This window comes from Pleurodeles waltl, chromosome 3_1 (assembly GCF_031143425.1).
Source record: "Pleurodeles waltl isolate 20211129_DDA chromosome 3_1, aPleWal1.hap1.20221129, whole genome shotgun sequence".
NCBI classification, from domain to species: Eukaryota; Metazoa; Chordata; class Amphibia; order Caudata; family Salamandridae; genus Pleurodeles; species Pleurodeles waltl.
In genome coordinates this window covers 1,555,626,804-1,555,646,050 of record NC_090440.1, presented here as the reverse complement: position 1 = coordinate 1,555,646,050, position 19,247 = coordinate 1,555,626,804, and the positions used below count along the sequence as shown (strand labels likewise).

At 44.3% G+C, this 19,247-nt stretch overlaps 1 protein-coding gene across 2 annotated transcripts in view; it reads right to left on the bottom strand.

Moving 5' to 3' along the window:
- ACVR1C (activin A receptor type 1C) overlaps positions 1 to 19,247 on the bottom strand; it is a 1,080,214-nt gene that overhangs the window by 517,022 nt on the left and 543,945 nt on the right. The window lies entirely within an intron of this gene.

Sequence of the window (19,247 nt, the reverse complement as noted above, 5' to 3'; positions counted from 1 at the left end):
CCGAATAAAATATATCTAGGTTAAAGTGCACAGCGGCCTAGTGTGTTAAAATAACGTGCATGGAGCTATACCTAAAATGGCTACACGACAATAGTCAGCCACTGTCATTTTCAGCACTTGTGTATGAGCTGCATGAGCTTTTAGCACATGTCCAACTGTAGCATCATACTTGAGAATATTTCATTGTGTTTACAGAAATTACAACTTAATATTTTCTTACAGTGATTGCAATTCAGAGTTATATTGTGCAAGGGAAACTTTCCAACCCTGTGTCACAGAACAGAAGATACTGAATCCCACGCATCATGAATGCATTTTGTGTTCCTCTGTGCATCTCCCCTGTGTCCTGATATAGCCCAGTGTTCAAGGATTGCAAAAAGACCTAGGTAAGGAGCCCAAAGATTTTTTGGGTAAATAGTATTATTTGTTCAAAAAGTGTTTGTTTTACTGTGGACTCTCTGTGTTTCAGGCAGCCTGGCCTCTTTTAAAGTGGTGTTTTTTTTAAAATCGTTTTTGCCGTGACTGTGTGAATTCCCTTGCTAGTTTGTGGCACCCACCCCCCCCCTTTCACCCCATATGCCCCCCCTTTCCCTCCCCCCCTATTCTTAGTAAAAAAGGCTGCATACATCTTTCAGAGTGTGGTTTTAGGAGACTGTTTTAATCTGTTTGTGTGATTTAAATTGTGCTTAAAAACTGTCTGCCCCCCTATATTTTTGCCTTTAAAAAGCCAGATTTTAGAGGGTGCGCCCAGCAGTATTGCAGTGCTTGTCTCTTAAACAATCTCCCCTTACCTGGAAAGTAGACTCTGCTAGCTTGGAAGTGTGGATTCAGCCTGTCTGTATCCAAGGAGATTCTGAACAGAGCAGCAGTTGCCTTTCCCCCTGCCCACAGGGACTGGAGTTTAGTTAACTTGCTCCTTATATAAGTTCCTCGTGGTTGTTGCATATGCTGTTGTGATAGGTTGTTGGGAGATGGTGTTTCATTGGTTGCTAACTCCAGGGATGCAGTTATGATTGGTGGATAGGACTGAGATTCTGATTGGCTGTTGGTTCTAGGGCTGTGATTGGTGGATAGGACTGAGATTCTGATTGGCTGTTGGTTCTAGGGCTGTGATTGGAGGATAGGACTGAGATTCTGATTGGCTGTTGGTTCTAGGGCTGTGATTGGTGGATAGGGCTGAGAATCTGATTGGCTGTTGGTTCTAGGGCTGTGATTGGTGGATATGGCTGAGATTCTGATTGGCTGTTGGTTCTAGGGCTGTGATTGGTGGATAGGGCTGAGATTCTGATTGGCTGTTGGTTCTAGGGCTGTGATTGGTGGATAGGGCTGAGAATCTGATTGGTTGCTGGTTTTAGGGCTGGGGCTGTGATTGGTGGTCAGGAATAGGGCTATGACTGGTGATTAGGGCTGGGTCTCCCATTAGTTGGCTAAATCAGGGTTTAAAATAGGATTGGCTAGGGTTAGGGCCTGCTTCTTATTGGCTAGTAGGGCTATAAAAGGCCAGGATTCAGGGCGTCTCAGCCTGGGCGTCGAGGCAAAGGGCAGAGAGGATAAGGGCAGTTGTCTGTTTGGGCCTGTTCGGGACAGGTAGGGACTAGGGCCAGAAATGCTGCCCAATTCACATATGGCCAGAAATGGTGTCAACCCCTACACATCCCTTAACATGCAACCACATATTCTACAAAGGCATCCAAACCATGCATCACAAACTGACCACAGACAGATTGCATTGCCCCACCACCCAACACAATACCCTACATACAACACATATACACATACCCCCCACAACTACTACAGTCAAACACCTTCATTCTCACAGCAAACACTACTCTGTCCACTCCCACTAACACTTCCTGCCACCACCCACACAATACAAAACTACAACATACATTTCTCTCAGTTTCAGTTTCCCAGATACACACTCGCTGCTGATACTAACCAACAACACTATCCGCTGTTCGCTCCACACAGATCACCTGTCATCATAACAATGCCCAAACCCTGCATTCAAACACATCATCTACAAACACTCTTCCCCTCTCCTCACCAATTACACACAACCATACAATCCCCACATTTCGCTCCACCACACATATTACCTCTTCCGGTCATCTCAACTAATACTTACTTCCCTGACACACACCCATCCCCTCTTACACACCTCATACATTCATCTCCAAAACACATCAACACCCCATCTAACACTCAAATTCCACTTAGCAACACTAACTCACATACAAATCCCTCACCAAAAACAACTACACCAATATCCCCACTCATTATTCCACACAAACAATACCAACCACAAACATCAGCACATCAAAGCAACACAAACTTACAGTATTCTCATCGTCATACCCACTCCCACCCCCAGGACTACACAAAGAATACAAATTCCATCCTATCTCCACCCCTAACCCCCCTCTCTTCACAAACACCTACCTCAAGCACCCAACCCAGCAACTTTCATTCACTCGCCTCTCCTCCATTGCACAATTTAGAGCCTTACATCATGATCCACATGCTCCTTCACCACCCCTAACCCATACTCCATCCACACTAAACAAACGCAAACAAAATAAAAAACATGCCACTCACAGCAACCTCGCATCCCCTTGTCTGTTACATAATAAAACTACCCTACAAAAAACACTACACTCCTCATGGCTCTCTCAGCCACCAAGTCCACCACCCACACACACAGACCCAACAAAATGCCTCCTTAACCTGCTGGAAGAGGAACACTATATTGAAAAGCAAGACTATTGTGAGCCTCAAACAGTTATCACAACTAGCAACACTCCTGCTTCAAGCTCACATTACACTACTTACACTTCTACTAAACAAAACAACTCTACCACTAACACACCTTATCTAAACTGCCAGCTCATAAATGCTCGATCACTCTCAAAAAACAAGCACCACATCTACGACCTGCTCACAGACACACAACCTGACTTACTATTCATTACGGAATCCTGGTTGGGAGATGACATGGCACCAGTATTGCACGAAGCCCTTCCTCCGGGCTATCAAACCATCACACAAAACCGTATAGGCAAGAGAGGAGGTGGACTAGCTGTTATATTCAAACAGGCAATAAACCTCAGTAAAACAGACAACATCTCCATACAAGGTTGTGAAGCCCTCCTTACCAGATGCCACCCTACTCCAACTTCCTCCTGTAACTTTCTCCTCCTTTACAGACCTCCACCTAACAACTCCACTTTCCCTGATGCTTTTCTTGACACAGTCTCAAACCTTATTACACTATACTCCAATCTATGCATTCTTGGGGATCTAAACATTTGGTTTGACAAACCCAATATGCCCCATCCAAAAGCTATCACCACTGGCCTACTCGCATTGAACCTACATCAGATTGTACACAATCCCACACACATCGCTGGTCACATCCTAGATGTCATTTTTGCTAAGCCTGAACTCGTTACTATTCATACCATCACACCAACCCCCTGGTCAGACCACCATATGATAACTTTCCGACATACAACTCCACAAATCAACACACCCCACAACTACTTACATACAAACACCTATCGACCATGGAGCAAACTCAATTTGGATCACTTAGAAACACAACTAACAGCAAACACAGATCTCGATACAGTTAATTCTGTACCAAAACTTTATGAGTGGCTACAGGAAGCTTTTGATGTCCTAATACCACTCAGAAAAACTAAACACGACAAAAGAAAACCAACACCTTGGAGAAACACAGAACTTAAAAAGATAAAGCAACAAATCAGAAAGTTGCAGCGGACCTGGCTCAAAACAAACAACAGTCAAGACAAACTGCAGCTACACAAACTTAACAGGATATACAAATCATCAATCAAAAAAGCTAAAAACAGGTACTACTCAGACAGAATTCAAAATGCTCAATCTACAACCAAGGAATTTTATAAAATTCTCAATGAATTTCGGAAACCTACATGCATGGAAGGAAGTCATCCCACCACTCAAGATTTCACAAACAAATTGGCAACTCACTACACAACCAAGGCAGACGCATTGGACTCCTATTTAAAACAGAAGAAAACCATCAGCACCAACCCCTTTACTAAAATACCCTTTAAGACTAAACCATCCCAACCTCTACAGTCCTTCAAACAAATATCCCAGGATGAATTTATGGATTTTGTCAAAGCAAGCAGACCTTCTGGTTGCCCTTCTGACCCTTGCCCACCACAAATCTTCAAGAACATCCTGCTATCTACTTCTGCTGCCACACCTGTAGGAAGAATCATCAACAACTCTTTAACTTCAGGAACTTTTCCTGCAGACCTGAAAAAGGCATACATACGACCATTATTAAAGAAAACAAACCTAGACCCGCAAGACCCCAACAACTACAGACCAATCACAAATGGACCTTTCCTGGGCAAATAATGGAACAGGACCGCTTTTTATCAGAAAGAAAATTACCAAATACATACAACAAAGAACCCTCCGCTCAAGACTGCCACCCCGCCTTAGAACACCACCATACAAGAAAAAGACTATAGATGGTACATCCTTCTCCGTCCAAGCAGCCAAAATATGGAATTCATTACCCCCATCTATAAGAGCCACAGATAACTTTCTTGTCTTCAGAAAACTACTCAAGAGTTGGCTCTTTCCTTCATAACCACCTTTTTCAAACAACTATGAACTGCATATGCCTATGTGGATAAATATTTTTTTCAGATTATATGTATATTTCTATTTATTTATAGTTTTTTTGGAAAATATGTATTGCTACTGTCATAACAATAAAATACACACACGCTCTTTAAACCTGTCTGACTAAGTATTTTTTACCCATGATTCTAATTATGTATTGTATGTGCATATGTGTGTGCATTCATGTGTGTGTGTGTATATATATAGATTTATATGTGTATGTGTATATGTTGTTTCTGTGCTTGGCATGTTCGTGGATCATTGCATGGCTCCTGGTTTTTGGGTTGTTATACTAGATATCTATGAATTCCTGCTCTCATCTTATCACACGTATCTACTCATCACTCCTATGTCATGTCTCTATCAAACTATCCTCCATTCTCACTCTGACTCATCCCAAATCCCTTCTACCACTTTCATCTCCTAAATATCTCTGCCTAAGCTCTTCCCTCCACCTCCATATCTAACTCACCAAACCTCACTCTACCTCTGTGACCTCCCACACAACCCTACTAAACTCTCCTGCATTCATCTCTCCCTGCTACTATGCTCTCCCTAACCCTTCCACATACTCTTCCCCCTCCGCCCCCCTTTATTCATCCCAAGCCTTTGGGTTGAGTAAATGAAGGATATACTCCCAATTAATAGTTCTGGATTTCTTTCCTCCCCCACCCCTCCATTACTCCAGTCAATCTAACTAACAAACTCTCATATCCGTGGCTCAAATTAACTCATAATAATACTAAAACTGTACTCATTATTAAACAATACTAATCCATCACTAATTCTTGTTGGGTTCCGGAGTAGCGTGCAACTCATCGAAAAGCGCTTCGACGCCTAGTCAGGGGTAGTAAGCGCTATATAAATACGATTACAATACAATACAATGAATGCAACAAGCTAAGAGTGTACTTTTAAAAGTGCCAGTTCAATGTTTTGTGTTCCGGGCTTTGCTCCAGGATGAAGAAGACGCACTGGCTGGCCGCAGATGGTATCAACGACCAGCCTACGCTGCCTCTTTTCCGCACAATAATAAACAAGAAATGTCCACAGGGAGAACTATTTAAGAAACTAAATCACTCTATAAGGTTAGGTTAGGGTCATTAAAGTCAATCATGACATAAGTAAACGTTCTAGCCTTAATTTAGCTTTCTTCATCAAAAAGAGAAATTCAGCTGCAATACTAATAAGGCATAAAACAAGTATATGGTGAGCATTTTCAAATATTGTTTTCATTCAATACAAGATGCCCGAAACACACAGTACTGTAAATTAAAAGAATAAAAACCAATATGAAGCATTTTTACAATCATTAGTGTGTTTTAGACTTTGATCCAGAATGAAATATGAGGTCAGCATGGGGAAGCATGTGGTTTCTCTGTGATGCAATAATACATTCAAAACGACTTAAAGGTGGAACTATTTAAGAAAAAGATATTACATCTTCGGAAATAACAAACGACCAAGGGTAAACGAGGTTACCATAGGGTAACTTTAGGCCATGCATTCCTTTAACGCTTAATCAGGGTCATTGGAATAATCCCGTTCTGCAGCCGTGGTGTTTTTGCCAGCAATTATTAATTCACTCTACTTGCTGCATAATTCAGCATATGCACCATAATTAGCAGATTTTAACAAAAACAAGTGTCTAGCTCAAATGCATAAAAAGTTCCTCAAAAGTGTTTACTGGTTACCTTTCAAGTTATTAATTGCTGTGTTCAGGTAAGCGTGAAAGTGGTTCTAATGTAGTGAAACGTTTACTTCGACAGTCCTTATGTGTGTGACTTACAGAGCACAGAAATAAAACTGCCACAGAATTTCCCTGTTCTTTCCTTGCTGCATAATTTCGCCCTGCGTTATGAGATGATTCCTGTGTGCCTGGCCTTAATAAATGATTTTGTCATTCGGCAGTATACTGAATGTTGAAGGTGAGGAACGAAAAGGAAGAGGAAGAAATAAGACAAGACTTTGCACCAGAGTTCAAAGAATATATGGTATTCCCAAATTGTGTGACATTTGGCGCCTCAAATAGTCCTTAAACGTTGCTTTTGGATCCCTACTACTCAAAAGACGTCTGGATGGTGCCACTCAATGAGTTTATTCATGAACAGAGCGTTTATGAAAACTGTCCAAATTGTGTATTACAGCAAGGACTCGCAGTGGTTATTCGAATACAGTCTGGAGTTGATGGGCACAGATGTATACATTTACTCATAAAACCCTGGCTTAGAAGCATTCTGTGGTTACAACAGTTGAACTCTTTTCGCATTGCAAAATTACCTGATCATGTACATTGCTCAAGATATTTAGGCTGGACGATTTGTCCTCCGAGATATTTTCAATAGGCCGCTGTGCTACATTTATACTAATAATGTGCGGTATGGAATTTAACTGGTGAAGCATCAACTCTAAATTCTCAGTTCCACACCTCGAAACGCGAGTACTTCAGTAACAAACTATGGGCCAGATATAGGAAGCCTTTTGCATGTCGCAAACTGCGAAAAATGCAGTTTGCAGCATGCAAAAGGCCGAACGCGATGCACAACCTCAAATTGCGAGTCGGTACCGACTCGCAATTTGAGGATGCGACTCGCAAATAGGAAGGGGTGTTCCCTTCCTATTTCCGACCGCATCGCCATGCTGAGTTGCTTTGTGACCGCGAATGCGTTCGCAAACCAACTCGCAGTTACCACCCACTTGAAGTGGGTGGTAACTCATTCGCAAAAGGGAAGGGGTCCCCATGGAACCCCTTCCCCTTTGTGAATGCCGAAAAAAAAGTTTTTTCAGAGCAGGCAGTGATCCTATGGACCACTGCCTACTCTGAAAAAAACGAAACCAAATGGTTTCGGAAGTTTTTCTTTTTGCAACTCGTTTTCCTTTAAGGAAAACGGGCTGCAAAAAGAAAAAAAAACTGCTTTATTAAAAAAGCAGTCACAGACATGGAGGTCTGCTGTCTCCAGCAGGCCACCATCCCTGTGAGTGCATGGACCTGCTATGGGGTCGCAAACTGCGACCCACCTCATTAATATTCATGAGGTGGGTCTTTGCGACCCCATAGCGAGTCGCAGAAGGTGTCTGAGACACCTCTCTGCATATGGTTTTGCGAGTTGCAAATTGCGAGTCGGTCAGACTCGCAATTTGCAAGTCGCAAAATGTTACTTACCTACATCTGGCCCTATGATTTCCACCATTCTGGCTCAAAGCCTAGTACCGTGCATTGCAATACAGATGTTACCACGCACTTCATTTATAACATGGCCACACCATTTTTGGGCTCTTTTCAATGTGGCACCTCACTACGCATGTTAATGCCTTTTAATTACATTTTAATGGGTGTACAGGGTGTTAAGAGTTCAGGGACAGCTAAGGGCATGGTGTAAGGTTTTTTAGGGGCATATTTACAAGGAACTGCCACATTGGTTCTGATGTGCCAGTTTCCTTGCGCTGCCGTGTGTCCCCTAACAGCACCATGGTAGTGCTGTGCCGCATTGAAGGACTAGCTGCAAAAATTTTGGCGCTAGTCCAGCAAAGCTTAGGGAGGCCCAGAGGATATAGCTCTAGCATCACTTTAACGCCTGTGTTAAAAAATGACGCTAGAATGGCGTACTGAACTCTTCTAGATTTCACTGCGCCGTTTTTTTGGGCCTCCCTGAAGGGGAACATCTCCCTTGCATACATTATACCTGGTGGAGGTATAATGTGGCACAAGGGTTTCAAAGTGGCGCAATGGTACCATTGCAACACTTTGTAAATACGCCACACGGTGAGGGCCTGTTTAGCTCTGCTGTAGTATAAAGAAAATTACTCTACAGCAGTGCTAAGGGGTACAAGGGGTTTGTAACTATGCCCCTTAGTGTTCAGGGATAGGCAAGAGTATGGCGAAGTAATGGGTAGTAAACGGTTGCTAGAGTTCAGGGATAGGTAAGGGTACAGGTTTGTAAGGCTTTTTTGGGTTCAGGAATGGTTGAGGGTAGTAAGTGTTCAGGGATGGATAAATGTACGGGGTAGTAAGGACTTTTACAGCTTAGGGATGGGCAAGAGTACAGGGTTGTAGGGCTTTTGTGGCTTCAATGATGGCTTTAAAGGTAAGGGGTAATATCACCCAGGGAGAATACAAGCCACACGATGGAGTCCAATTTACATACAAAAGCATCTTTACTTTAACTCACAACAAGGAGCACAATGCGTTTGGACCTGAAACAGGGCTTGATCATGTGTTTCGCCTTAAAGTTTCATTAGTATTTAAAGAACTATAATTGAAATAAAAGATAACCTTATACTGTTATCACTTACATTCTAATTATCCCTTCATATAAATTTGCACTGCTAATGACTCCACAAATTACGCACTCATGACATCTTTGATAACATCATTGATAATATCAATGTAATATCTGCAGGGAATTTTTTTACCAAAAAACTGTGCATCGCGGGAGCACAAGTTATAGTTACCTTAGAGCACGAGTTATAGTTACTTGAGGTAAGCCTAACTGTAACTGGTGAATTTCTATTGGTTTCGTACATTTAAAATGTGAGGCTAACTATAAAGTTCCTGCAATATATATATATATAAATTCACTAAGTATAGTTAGCAGTTCTTACTATAATTTGTGCCCTGCCATGCACTGCTTACGACTGCTTACGACCTCACATATGGCATCACTCACAACATTCCATGACATCATTTATGCCATTACTCATGACATCTCAAATGGCATCACTCATGATATCATGCATTGACTGTGCAAGATTGCTTTATAGTTTACATAGTTTAGCGTAACTGACATAATACCTTTCTGCTTAGTTTTGTACAGCTTGGTTCCTGTTATGAGTGCAAGTGTTTAAGAAAATGCATGTGTTTCTAATGCACCTCAACTGTGTAGAGGTATTGAACATGTTATAAATGTTTGCATTCAAGAGTAACTCTGTGTGCAAGTGACAGTTGACTGGTACTCATTATGTTCCACACAACCTTTTGGTTCTGCAGAAAAAGTTTCCAACAGGAGAAAGATTCTACATATTAGATACTCCCTTTTGTAAGCAGCCCTGAGTTAATAGCCAGAATCGTGGTTGCATGACAATTCTACATTACGTAAAAGAGTGTGTGCACCAGATAGTAGCCTATGTGTGAATGCCTGTTTTTGCTTCAGCAGTAGAGCTATCTGTAAATGTTTTACCCCAGTATGAAGGGTGCAGGTAGTATGATCTTTAACACTATCAGAGCTTGGTTCTTATTAGTGAATAGTGTATTTTTTGACAAATGTTGCATAGAATGTACACTGTTCTTAGTAGATTCTTTAGAATACTCTGCAATGTATTTCTCGTTTAACCCCTTAGCTGCTGGGCCTTTTCCCCCCCAGTGCTGAGCCCTTTTTTGGCTATTTGGGGTAGTTCGCGCTTAGGGCTTCATAACTTTTTGTCCACATAAGCTAACCATGCCAAATTTGCGTCCTTTTTTTCCAACATCCTAGGGATTCTAATGGTACCCAGAGTTTGTGGTTTCCCCTGGAGGCGACCAAGAAAATAGCCAAAATACAGTGAAAATTTTGTTTTTTCCAAAAAAATGGGAAAAAAGGGCTGCCGAAGAAGGCTTGTGGTTGTTTCCCTGAAAATGCCATCAACAAAGGGTTTCTGGTGCTGAAATCACTATCTACCCACCTTTCAGGAACGGGCAGACTTGAATCAGAAAACCACATTTTTCAACACAAATTTGGCATTTTACTGGGACATACCCCATTTTTACTATATTTGGTGCTTTCAGCCTCCTTCCAGTTAGTGACAGGAATGGGTGTGAAACCAATGGTGGATCCTGGAATGCTAAACATTTCTGAAAACTAGACAAAATTCTGAATTCAGCAAGGGGTCATTTGTGTAGATCCTACAAGGTTTTCCTACAGAAAATAACAGCTGAAATAAAAAAATATTGAAATTGAGCTGAAAACAACAGCCATTTTTCTTTATGTTTTACTCTGTAACTTTTTCCTGCGTTGTCTGATTTCTGAAAGCAATATCCAGTTTTGTCTGCTGGACTCTTCTGGTTGCGGGGATATAAAGGGCTTGTAGGTTCATCAAGAACCCTAAGTACCCAGAGCCAATAAATGAGCTGCACCCTGCAGTTGGTTTTCATTCTATACTGGGTATACAGCAATTCATTTGCTGAAATATGAAGAGTGAAAAAGAGGTATCAAGAAAACCTTTGCATTTCCAAAATGGGATCAAGATAAGGTTTTGAGGAGCAGTGGTTATTTGCACATCGCTGAATTCCGAGGTGCCCATACTAGCATGTGAATTGCAGGGCATTTCTCAAATAGATGTCTTTTTTACGCACTCTCTTATATTTGGAAGGAAAAAATGTAGAGAAAGATAAGGGGCAATAACACTTGTTTTGCTATACTATGTTCCCCTAAGTCTCCCGATAAAAATGATACCTCACTTGTGTGGGTAGGCCTAGTGCCCGCGACAGGAAATGCCCCAAAACACAACATGGACACATCCTATTTTTTTTATAGAAAACACAGCTGTTTTTTCCAAACTGCCTACCTGTAGATTTTGGCCTCTAGCTCAGCCGGCACATAGGGAAACCTACCAAACCTGTGCATTTTTGAAAACTAGAGACCTAGGGGAATCCAAGATGGGGTGACTCGTGGGGCTCTGACCAGGTTATGTCACCCAGAATCCTTTGCAAACCTCAAAAAGTGGCTAAAAAAAACAAGTTTTCCTAACATTTCTGTGACAGAAAGTTATGGAATCTGAGAGGAGCCTCAAATTTCCTTCCACCCAGCGTTCCCCCAAGTCTCCCGATAAAAAAGGTTCCTCACTTGTGTGGGTAGGCCTAGCGCCTGCGACAGGAAACGCCCCAAAGCGCAACGTGGACACATCCAAATTTTGGGAAGAAAACAGAGGTGTTTTTTGCGAAGTGCCTACCTGTAGATTTTGGCCTCTAGCTCAGCCAGCACCTAGGGAAACCTACCAAACCTGTGCATTTCTGAAAACTAGAGACCTAGGGGAATCCAAGGATGGGTGACTTGCGGGGCTCAGACCAGGTTCTGTTACCCAGAATCCTTTGCAAACCTCAAAATTTGGCTAAAAAAACACATGTTCCTCACATTTCTGTGGCAGAAAGTTCTGGAATCTGAGAGGAGCCACAAATTTCCTTCCACCCAGCATTCCCCCAAGTCTCCCGATAAAAATGATACCTCACTTGTGTGGGTAGGCCTAGCGCCTGCGACAGGAAACGCCCCAAAGCGCAACGTGGACACATACAAATTTTTGGAAGAAAACAGAGGTGTTTTTTGCGAAGTGCCCACCTGTAGATTTTGGCCTCTAGCTCAGCCGGCACCTAGGGAAACCTACCAAACCTGTGCATTTCTGAAAACTAGAGACCTAGGGGAATCCAAGGAGGGGTGACTTGCGGGGCTCGGACCAGGTTCTGTTACCCAGAATCCTTTGCAAACCTCAAAAAGTGGCTACAAAAACAAGTTTTCCTCACATTTCGGTGACAGAAAGTTCTGGAATCTGAGAGGAGCCACAAATTTCCTTCCACCCAGCGTTCCCCCAAGTCTCCCGATAAAAATGATACCTCACTTTTGTGGGTAGGCCTAGCGCCTGCGACAGGAAACGCCCCAAAGCGCAACGTGGACACATCCAAATTTTTGGAAGAAAACAGAGGTGTTTTTTGCGAAGTGCCTACCTGTAGATTTTGGCCTCTAGCTCAGCCGGCACCTAGGGAAACCTACCAAACCTGTGCATTTCTGAAAACTAGAGACCTAGGGGAATCCAAGGAGGGGTGACTTGCGGGGCTTGGACCAGGTTCTGTTACCCAGAATCCTTTGCAAACCTCAAAATTTGGCTAAAAAAACACATGTTCCTCACATTTCTGTGGCAGAAAGTTCTGTAATCTGAGAGGAGCCACAAATTTCCTTCCACCCAGCATTCCCCCAAGTCTCCCGATAAAAATGATACCTCACTTGTGTGGGTAGGCCTAGCGCCTGCGACAGGAAACGCCCCAAAGCACAACGTGGACACATACAAATTTTTGGAAGAAAACAGAGGTGTTTTTTGCGAAGTGCCCATCTGTAGATTTTGGCCTCTAGCTCAGCCGGCACCTAGGGAAACCTACCAAACCTGTGCATTTCTGAAAACTAGAGACCTAGGGGAATCCAAGGAGGGGTGACTTGCGGGGCTCAGACCAGGTTCTGTTACCCAGAATCCTTTGCAAACCTCAAAATTTGGCTAAAAAAACACGTGTTCCTCACATTTCTGTGGCAGAAAGTTCTGGAATCTGAGAGGAGCCACAAATTTCCTTCCACCCAGCGTTCCCCCAAGTCTCCCGATAAAAATGATACCTCACTTGTGTGGGTAGGCTTAGCGCCCGCAACAGGAAACGCCCCAAGTGCAACGTGGACACATCCAAATTTTTGGAAGAAAACAGAGGTGTTTTTTGCGAAGTGCCTACCTGTAGATTTTGGCCTCTAGCTCAGCCAGCACCTAGGGAAAGCTACCAAACCTGTGCATTTCTGAAAACTAGAGACCTAGGGGAATCCAAGGATGGGTGACTTGCGGGGCTCAGACCAGGTTCTGTTACCCAGAATCCTTTGCAAACCTCAAAATTTGGCTAAAAAAAACACATGTTCCTCACATTTCTGTGGCAGAAAGTTCTGGAATCTGAGAGGAGCCACAAATTTCCTTCCACCCAGCATTCCCCCAAGTCTCCCGATAAAAATGATACCTCACTTGTGTGGGTAGGCCTAGCGCCTGCGACAGGAAACGCCCCAAAGCGCAACGTGGACACATACAAATTTTTGGAAGAAAACAGAGGTGTTTTTTGCGAAGTGCCCACCTGTAGATTTTGGCCTCTAGCTCAGCCGGCACCTAGGGAAACCTACCAAACCTGTGCATTTCTGAAAACTAGAGACCTAGGGGAATCCAAGGAGGGGTGACTTGCGGGGCTCGGACCAGGTTCTGTTACCCAGAATCCTTTGCAAACCTCAAAAAGTGGCTACAAAAACAAGTTTTCCTCACATTTCGGTGACAGAAAGTTCTGGAATCTGAGAGGAGCCACAAATTTCCTTCCACCCAGCGTTCCCCCAAGTCTCCCGATAAAAATGATACCTCACTTGTGTGGGTAGGCCTAGCGCCTGCGACAGGAAACGCCCCAAAGCGCAACGTGGACACATCCAAATTTTTGGAAGAAAACAGAGGTGTTTTTTGCGAAGTGCCTACCTGTAGATTTTGGCCTCTAGCTCAGCCGGCACCTAGGGAAACCTACCAAACCTGTGCATTTCTGAAAACTAGAGACCTAGGGGAATCCAAGGAGGGGTGACTTGCGGGGCTTGGACCAGGTTCTGTTACCCAGAATCCTTTGCAAACCTCAAAATTTGGCTAAAAAAACACATGTTCCTCACATTTCTGTGGCAGAAAGTTCTGTAATCTGAGAGGAGCCACAAATTTCCTTCCACCCAGCATTCCCCCAAGTCTCCCGATAAAAATGATACCTCACTTGTGTGGGTAGGCCTAGCGCCTGCGACAGGAAACGCCCCAAAGCACAACGTGGACACATACAAATTTTTGGAAGAAAACAGAGGTGTTTTTTGCGAAGTGCCCACCTGTAGATTTTGGCCTCTAGCTCAGCCGGCACCTAGGGAAACCTACCAAACCTGTGCATTTCTGAAAACTAGAGACCTAGGGGAATCCAAGGAGGGGTGACTTGCGGGGCTCGGACCAGGTTCTGTTACCCAGAATCCTTTGCAAACCTCAAAAAGTGGCTACAAAAACAAGTTTTCCTCACATTTCGGTGACAGAAAGTTCTGGAATCTGAGAGGAGCCACAAATTTCCTTCCACCCAGCGTTCCCCCAAGTCTCCCGATAAAAATGATACCTCACTTGTGTGGGTAGGCCTAGCACCTGCGACAGGAAACGCCCCAAAGCGCAACGTGGACACATCCAAATTTTTGGAAGAAAACAGAGGTGTTTTTTGCGAAGTGCCTACCTGTAGATTTTGGCCTCTAGCTCAGCCGGCACCTAGGGAAACCTACCAAACCTGTGCATTTATGAAAACTAGAGACCTAGAGGAATCCAAGGAGGGGTGACTTGTGGGGCTCAGACCAGGTTCTGTTACCCAGAATCCTTTGCAAACCTCAAAAAGTGGCTAAAAAAACAAGTTTTCCTCACATTTCGGTGACAGAAAGTTCTGGAATCTGAGAGGAACCACAAATTTCCTTCCACCCAGCGTTCCCCCAAGTCTCCCGATAAAAATTATACCTCACTTGTGTGGGTAGGCCTAGCGCCTGCGACAGGAAACGCCCCAAAGCGCAACGTGGACACATACACATTTTTGGAAGAAAACAGAGGTGTTTTTTGCGAAGTGCCTACCTGTAGATTTTGGCCTCTAGCTCAGCCGGCACCTAGGGAAACCTACCAAACCTGTGCATTTCTGAAAACTAGAGACCTAGAGAAATCCAAGGAGGGGTGACTTGCGGGGCTCGGACCAGGTTCTGTTACCCAGAATCCTTTGCAAACCTCAAAAAGTGGCTAAAAAAACAAGTTTTCCTCACATTTCAGTGACAGAAAGTTCTGGAATCTGAGAGGAGCCTCACATTTCCTTCCACCCAGCGTTCCCCCAAGTCTCCCGATAAAAATGATACCTCACTTGTGTGGGTAGGCTTAGCGCCCGCGACAGGAAACGCCCCAAGTGCAACGTGGACACATCCAAATTTTTGGAAGAAAACAGAGGTGTTTTTTGCGAAGTGCCTACCTGTAGATTTTGGCCTCTAGCTCAGCCGGCACCTAGGGAAACCTACCAAACCTGTGCATTTCTGAAAACTAGAGACCTAGGGGAATCCAAGGAGGGGTGACTTGCGGGGCTCAGACCAGGTTCTGTTACCCAGAATCCTTTGCAAACCTCAAAAAGTGGCAAAAAAAAACAAGTTTTCCTCACATTTCAGTGACAGAAAGTTCTGGAATCTGAGAGGAGCCTCACATTTCCTTCCACCCAGCGTTCCCCCAAGTCTCCCGATAAAAATGATACCTCACTTGTGTGGGTAGGCTTAGCGCCCGCGACAGGAAACGCCCCAAGTGCAACGTGGACACATCCAAATTTTTGGAAGAAAACAGAGGTGTTTTTTGCGAAGTGCCTACCTGTAGATTTTGGCCTCTAGCTCAGCCGGCACCTAGGGAAACCTACCAAACCTGTGCATTTCTGAAAACTAGAGACCTAGGGGAATCCTCTGACTGAAAAATCACTCCCAGAGTCTGCGCCATTGTAACCTCAGCATCATCCTAGACTCCTCCCTCTCGATGACCCAACAAATCAACGCTCTTACCTCCTCATGCTTCAACACACTCCGTATACTGAAAAACATTCAAATGGATCCCCACAGAGACCAGAAAAACTGTCACTCACGCACTCATCAGCAGCAGGCTTGATTACGGAAACGCCCTCTACGCCGGCACCACTCTAAAACTCAAGCGCAAACTACACGCATCCAGAACTCAGCAGCACGACTCATCCTCGACCTCCGCCGACACGAACACATCTCTCCTCACCTCAAATCCCTCCACTGGCTCCCCATTGACAAAAGGATCACCTTCAAGATCCTCATCCTCGCACACAAATCACTCCACAACACAGGCCCTGCCTACCTCAACGAGAGTCACCTTCCACACCCCCACACGAAACGTCCGCTCAGCTGACCTCTCTCTCGCCTCTGTCCCCCGCATCAAACACACCACCACCGGGGGCAGATCCTTCTCCTACCTTGCACCCAAAACCTGGAACGCCCTCACAACCCACCTTCGCAAGACCCAAAACCTACTTCTTTTCAGGAAGGGCCTCAAAACCTGGCTTTTCGAACAGTGAACCTCCCAGCCCCTTTCCCTCCCCCCGCCCCCCCCCCCCAGCGCCTTGAGACCCTCACGGGTGAGTAGCGTGCTTTATAAATCTCTTTGATTGATATAGATCTACCTCTATATATATACAGGGAGTGCAGAATTATTAGGCAAATGAGTATTTTGACCACATCATCCTCTTTATGCATGTTGTCTTACTCCAAGCTGTATAGGCTCGAAAGCCTACTACCAATTAAGCATATTAGGTGATGTGCATCTCTGTAATGAGAAGGGGTGTGGTCTAATGACATCAACACCCTATATCAGGTGTGCATAATTATTAGGCAACTTCCTTTCCTTTGGCAAAATGGGTCAAAAGAAGGACTTGACAGGCTCAGAAAAGTCAAAAATAGTGAGATATCTTGCAGAGGGATGCAGCACTCTTAAAATTGCAAAGCTGAAGCGTGATCATCGAACAATCAAGCGTTTCATTCAAAATAGTCAACAGGGTCGCAAGAAGCGTGTGGAAAAACCAAGGCGCAAAATAACTGCCCATGAACTGAGAAAAGTCAAGCGTGCAGCTGCCACGATGCCACTTGCCACCAGTTTGGCCATATTTCAGAGCTGCAACATCACTGGAGTGCCCAAAAGCACAAGGTGTGCAATACTCAGAGACATGGCCAAGGTAAGAAAGGCTGAAAGACGACCACCACTGAACAAGACACACAAGCTGAAACGTCAAGACTGGGCCAAGAAATATCTCAAGACTGATTTTTCTAAGGTTTTATGGACTGATGAAATGATAGTGAGTCTTGATGGGCCAGATGGATGGGCCCGTGGCTGGATTGGTAAAGGGCAGAGAGCTCCAGTCCGACTCAGACGCCAGCAAGGTGGAGGTGGAGTACTGGTTTGGGCTGGTATCATCAAAGATGAGCTTGTGGGGCCTTTTCGGGTTGAGGATGGAGTCAAGCTCAACTCCCAGTCCTACTGCCAGTTCCTGGAAGACACCTTCTTCAAGCAGTGGTACAGGAAGAAGTCTGCATCCTTCAAGAAAAACATGATTTTCATGCAGGACAATGCTCCATCACACGCGTCCAAGTACTCCACAGCGTGGCTGGCAAGAAAGGGTATAAAAGAAGGAAATCTAATGACATGGCCTCCTTGTTCACCTGATCTGAACCCCATTGAGAACCTGTGGTCCATCATCAAATGTGAGATTTACAAGGAGGGAAAACAGTACACCTCTCTGAACAGTGTCTGGGAGGCTGTGGTTGCTGCTGCACGCAATGTTGATGGTGAACAGATCAAAACACTGACAGAATCCATGGATGGCAGGCTTTTGAGTGTCCTTGCAAAGAAAGGTGGCTATATTGGTCACTGATTTGTTTTTGTTTTGTTTTTGAATGTCAGAAATGTATATTTGTGAATGTTGAGATGTTATATTGGTTTCACTGGTAATAATAAATAATTGAAATGGGTATATATTTGTTTTTTGTTAAGTTGCCTAATAATTATGCACAGTAATAGTCACCTGCACACACAGATATCCCCCTAACATAGCTAAAACTAAAAACAAACTAAAAACTACTTCCAAAAATATTCAGCTTTGATATTAAGGAGTTTTTTGGGTTCATTGAGAACATGGTTGTTGTTCAATAATAAAATTAATCCTCAAAAATACAACTTGCCTAATAATTCTGCACTCCCTGTATATATCTATCTACATAGATATATCTATAGATATATCCATGTACCTAGATATATTTATCTACATAGATATATATAGATCTACATATACATCTATTTTTTTTTTGTTGTTGTATGGTTTCCTTGGGGGCCAAAATGGCCCCCAGGGAAACCCTACAACATCTAAAAAAAAATATTCCCCCACAGGGGGTCACCCTGCCCACGGGCGACCCCCTGTCATTTTATTGTATTTATTTATTATTTAAAAAAAAAAAAAAAAAAAAATCCCCTGGGGGGGGCGCGATCACGCCCCCACCCCCCCCCCAGGCGGCACCTACCTTTTTTTTCTAATAAAAATTATGCCGGGGGGGGCGGCCCGTTTTCCGGGGGGCCGCCCCCCCAAAGTGAAATCCCTGGTGTCTAGTGGTGTTTCCTGGCCCCCGATCGCAGCTGTGCTGCGATCGGGGGCCAGGAAACACTTTCAGAAGGCCTCGTAAGAAAGGGGAGACTCTCCCCTTTCTTACGAGGCCTTCTGAAAGTGTTTCTGGCCCCCGATCGCAGCTGTGCTGCGATCGGGGGGCCAGGAAACCTGAAAGTGTTTCCTGGCCCCCGATCTCCAGGAAACACTTTCAGGAAGGCCTCGTAAGAAAGGGGAGTGTCTCCCCTTTCTTACGAGGCCTTCCTGAAAGTGTTTCCTGGCCCCCGATCGCAGCACAGCTGCGATCGTGGGGCCAGGAAACACTTTGAAAAGGCCTTGTAAGAAAGGGAAGACTCTCCCCTTTCTTACGAGGCCTTCCCGAACGTGGGAAAGGCCGTTTTCCCCATCAAAGCAGGAAGCAGCCGCAAGGCTGCTTCCTGCTTTGATGGGTAAAACACCTTTGAAACGTCAGCGCGCCTCGCGGCGCGCTGACGTCACAAAGGGGCGGGTGGGGGGCGGGGGGAGACACGGAAGCTTCCGTGTCTACTGGGGGAAGTTTAAAAAAAAATAAAAAATCCTCGGGTGCGACGCACCCGAGGATTTATTAATACCCTTCCTGGTGTCGGCCACT